Genomic DNA, 5,220 nt, shown 5'->3' with positions numbered 1-5,220 from the left:
TGGCTCTCGTGGTTTTGCTTCAGGCCACTTTGAAGGGTTGCAGGTCAGTCGGCATGACTGATCCTTGACCTGGCTCTGCTGGGCTGGACTGCCTGGGCCAGTGATGATGCTGCCATTGGCCAGAGACAGGGCACAGCTGGTCCCTGTCTAAACAAGGGTCCTGCATTAGCAACGAGAAGCAGCGTGGCGGGAGAGGGGCCGCCACTGCCGGGGACTGGAGTTTGTTTGATGTGAGGGGAATGCCCACTTGGGGTCAGGGTGGGCAAAGGAGGTTGGTGCCAACGTGGAGGTGGAAGTAGGCCCCTCCTGGGTCTGGGACATTCTCTGCCCCAGGCTCTTTCCACCTGGGGATGTTGTGGCAACAGCCGTGGTGTCTGGGCTATTTGTGTGGTGACAAGACAGACCTGGTCAGGGGGTGGGTGGCAAACACCTCACCTGGCTGGGCAGAGGCCGCCTTGCTGTTTGGCCCAAGGACAGGAGAGGCCCCTCCCTTTCCACCATTGCCCTGGCCCCGTGGCCGTTCATTCTTGGGGTTTGTCTGGGTCTTCCACAGAGAGCAGCAAAGAGATATGGGAATTGGGTGATTGGTGTATTTACTTTGAAGATTTTTCTGGAAATACCTCTAGCTGCTGCTATTTTCTAGGCCAGGCTTGGCATCCCTGTCTTTTCCAAAAATCAGGACCCATCTTTTCTGTTCCTGTTCTTCTGCCAGCCTCTGCCCTCCTTCTGTCTCCTGGGTAGTCTCCTGCTTCGCTCCCTGACCTTTGCTTGTTCCATCTCTTCTCTTTCTCCCCTCTTCGCCACCCTAGATTATTTCTGTGTCCCTCTACCTAATACTCTTACCAGTTCTTTCCTTTCTGCTTAGAGCTGGAGGGAGGGCAGCTGGAATCTGTTATGGTGTATTAGGGGGAGGAGCCTTTCTGTTCTTCCCCCACCAGCTTCCATCACCCTTGCCTTATGCCAGGAGCATCGAGGTTTGGAACTGAGGCTAAACCGAAGGGCTTTCCCCCGCTTCTGTCACCCCATACTGTGTCCCGGCGTCTCTTCACTGTCTGGGTCCAGACCTGGGTCCTCCCTGCAGACTCCCCTCCAGCCCACAAGGACTCCAGCCTGCTCGCTGGCCAGAACTAGATGAGCAGTAAGAAGTTAACGCCAGGTCAGCCTCAGGCCCCAGGGTTCTCTGGGCACAGGCTGACACTAGGAGCTGCACTCCTTGGCTGGGGACAGCCTCAGCAGCTCAGGCTCCAGCACAATGAGCCACCTCTCCTGGAGAGTAGCAAAGAATGGAGAAAGGCCTGGCCTGAGAGGAAATGGAGAAAACATTGCCTGGTAGCTGCAGATTCAAACCCACTGCACACACCACGGGGCTACAGTGACTTGCCTGGGCTCACACCAGTCTTCTGACCGTGCTCTGCTGACAGCAGTCCTCTAGCATGGCCCCAGCATTCAGCCGGTCACCTGTGGGCCATCCCCATGTGTGAGGAAGCAGGAGTCAGCCCCCAAGTGTCTCCACTTTGGAGCTTGCAGGTCAGACCTGCGGGCCAGGAGATGGGAGCAGGGCTGAGGGTAGGGGCTGAAGGTGTGGCTCTGTCCCTGTGTTGCCTTCCACAGAGGGGCAAGGCCTCAGGCTGAGGAAGGAAGGAAGGGCACGCTGGAACAGCCTAGTCTCTTCCCTGTGGATTCCCCCAACTCCATAACATTCCTCCATAGGGGCTGAGAACGCAGTGCCCCGTCCCTGACGGATGAAAAGTGTACCCTTCAGGTCGGGAGAGGCGGAGCTGAGGTTCTGCCACTTCCTGTCCCTGGGGAGCCACTCAAGTTACCAGGGCTACCCGGCTGAAATAAATATTTTCAGGGTAGGGCCAAGGGCAGTGTGTTGCCAAGGCAACTGATGTAGGCCAGTTGCGTGACTCCAGGCTTGTCCTGGTACTCAGTGGGTCCGATCACCTGGCACTGATCACCTGGCATTGATCAGCACCCACCCCACCCCTGAGGCTTGCCCAGACACCAGACCCTCAGATCCCTGCTCTTCCTGCCTTTCCTGCCCATGCATCACCTAGCACCCAAGGTTCAGTGACAGGGTGGTTTGGAGCTGGTCACTGTCATAGCAGCTGTGATTTCACAAGGAAGGGTGCTGCAGGGGGACCTGGTTGATGGGGAATGGGAAGGGGAGGGTATAAAGAGATCTTCCTCAGGTATCTTCAAGCCTCAGGGAGTAAAAAAGGCTCCTGGGCCAGGAGTGCAGCAGGGACAGGGGCCCTTTGGTGGCCTCCTTGAGGCAGTAGCAGGACTGGGCGGGGGAGGGGCATGCACATGTCTTTTGTGACCCTGCCCCTTTGCACATGGTGCCTGTATCAAGGCCCTTGGCCATGTGGGGCTATGGCCTTGAACACAGTCCAGTTTTGCTGGCCATTTACGGAGCCATCGCCTCTCTGTGGCCAACACCTACCACTGGGCAGTTGCCAAGCCCCGCCCCGCGCCCCCCCACCCACCGCCCCACACCACACCACCTGTGCTGCGAGCCTCTCCTGCACCCCAGTGGGGCTTTGGCTTACCAGGGGTCACCTGGAACAAGCCCTGGGTCCCACCTGCATGCTGGCTGGGTGCTGGTTGGTTCCCTGCGTCTCCCTCTCAGTGTGACCTTGGAATAGGTGTGCAAGGACCCCAGCTCCATGTACATGGCACTTGTCTCCCATATTCCCACTCACGTGGGGCCCCTTCCCCAGGAAGCAGGAAGCATGGCGGGAAGCCCTGCCCGCCCTGCTCAGGCTGCCCTGGCCCTTGCACTAGGTCTGGGTCCTTGCTTCTGTTCTCTTGTTATGTCTTTGTCATCTCTTGTCCCTTCCCTGAGGGAGCTCCTCCCTGAACGCCATCTTTATGGGGGCTGCACGTTGGCCTCTCCTCCCTGACTCTCAGCTTCCCCCTTTAGGCACCTTAGTCGCCTTGGGTGATATCTCAGGGTCCTCTAAGTTCCCACCAGGTGTCACCTGCTGGTTTGTCTTGTGCACCTTCACCCCCATCCCCCTGGGGGGGGGGCGGTCAGTGGTCCTTGGATCAGAACTGAGTGCAAAAATGTCCAGTCCCCAGCCCAATTGCAATTTTTTCAAGAAGCAAAGGGTACCTCCACCAGGAAGTCCACACATCCATGGTCAGAGCCTTCAGGTGGTCCTGGGGTGGCATTTTTGGGCAATGGTGGTGAGGAGGGGCCCAGAGCAATGGGGCAGCCCGAGGGGGTCTTCCTGAGAGATGGCCTCTTCCTCTGAGGTCTCCTTCAGTGGCCACCTGACTGGGTTCCAGTGGGTATGGTCTGTGCACAGGGAATACCCCCTGAACCTACTTATTCCAAGTCACCTCCTATCACCCCAAACCCTCAAGAAACTGAATCTCCAGCTCAGAAATAATCCAGCGTAGTGTTCAGTGACGGTGGCTCCTTGGGTTACTTGGAAGGGCACAAAACCACTCCTGGATGGGAATGGGTTACACACAGGAAGGACACCTATAGGCCGAGGGGGGCGCGGCAGGAGCCGGCAGGGTGCGTGGAGGCCCCGCTCCACCGCCCTCTAATCGCCAGCGCCACCACCGCTGCCACAAGTCCGATCACACTGGCCTCACACGGAGGCTTTCTCGGTTGCCCGGACGACGTGTCCGGACCGCAGTCAGCTGATCGGTAGAGACGCCCCCACGCTCCCTGCCCCTGTAAAGGCTCAGTCTTGGGGTCGAGGCCGCCTCTCTTGGACTTCCCTACTCAAATTCCAGCGCCCGGGCGACGTGAGGATTCGTCTCGTGGGGTGGGGGTTCCGGAGCGGTCGGCTGAGGGAGGGAGGTAGTGGGGAGCCCAGGCCACGGGCAGCAGCCACCGGGACACTCGCTGTGCGCAGAGCCCTTGCCCCAAACTTCCAGTCAGGAGCCCAGGAGAGACGCTGGACATTAAGACGCTGGACTCCCTGCCCGAGTTCACCAACTCACCCCCACCCCTGCTGGCCTCTCTCCGCGCTCAGGACACGAGACCCAGCCATGTCTGCCTCTCCTGCAGCCACTTTATTGCCTTCGGCCCTGAATGAAGCCCACGGGCGGCGGCCCCGGGGAGAGCCGGGAATGGCCGCCATGCCCCTCAGCCAGCCGCTGCCCTGGGCCTGCCTCTACTCTGCCGCCACCTGCGCGCAGACCCGCCGCGTCCCGTCTTCTGAGAGCGAGCAGAAGTTTCGCGCGGGCCGAGCGCGGCCCCAGCACAGCCTGAGCCTAGCGGGCGCGTCCACCATCAACAAGCGCGCAGACGCGCCAGCACCACCTGATCCTCCTCTACACCCACGACAACAGCCTGCGCGTGGCGGCGGCAGGCGAGGCGGAGCAGCAGGCGTGATACAACGCCCTGCTGGAGGCGCGCGGTGCCGCCCAAGCCCCGGCTTGCCAGGGACCCCGGGGGCTTGTGGCTGTGGTTTCTCCCTGGCTCGCCCCTGCCCCAGGTCACCGAAAGTTCAAGCATTAAAGGGTTTGCAGGTTTAGAGTTCTCCCGGCACAGGCCCGGCGCGGTAGCTCACGCCTGTAATCCCACTACTTTGGGAGGCCAAACGCGGGCGTATCGCCCGAGGTCAGGATCGCCTGAGGTGAGGAGTTCGAGACCAGCCTGGCCAACATGGTGAAACCCCCATCTCTACTAAAAATACAAAAATTAGCCGGGCGTGGTGGCACATGCCTGTAATCCCAGCTACTCAGGAGGCTGAGGCAGGAGAATCGCTTGAACCAGGGAATCGGAGGTTGCAGTGAGCCAAGATCAGCCACTGCACTCCTGGGTAACAGAGCTAGACTCCGTCTCAAAAAAAAAAAAAAAAAAAAAAAAGTTCTCCGGGCACAATGAGGCCCAGGCCCTCAGGGACCCTCCTATGAGCATCTTCAGACTCCCCATTCCTGAGACCCCAGCTTCTGCGGCCCAGTCAAGTGGCCTGAGCCATCAGGGGTGTCTGCAAGAGGGGATCGAGCAAGCAGCCCTCAAGACCTTGGCAAGGCTGGGGGCAGCAGCCTCCTACCCCAAGGGGCAGGGTGGGGGCTACATAACCAAGGGAGTGGGGAGTGACTATGAGCCCATGGGGACCATTCCTACAAGTCTGGGCTCAGGAGCCTGGACCCAGGCCAAGGAGCGCCCATCACAATGTGGGGGCTGGCTGGGGACGGGTAGGGGCTCAGCGCTGCTCCTGCCCCCCTCGGAGCTGGCTGGGGAGGAAG

Source organism: Chlorocebus sabaeus, chromosome 28 (assembly GCF_047675955.1).
Source record: "Chlorocebus sabaeus isolate Y175 chromosome 28, mChlSab1.0.hap1, whole genome shotgun sequence".
In the NCBI taxonomy this organism is placed as follows: Eukaryota; Metazoa; Chordata; class Mammalia; order Primates; family Cercopithecidae; genus Chlorocebus; species Chlorocebus sabaeus.
Note: the sequence above shows the minus strand (reverse complement) of the source record.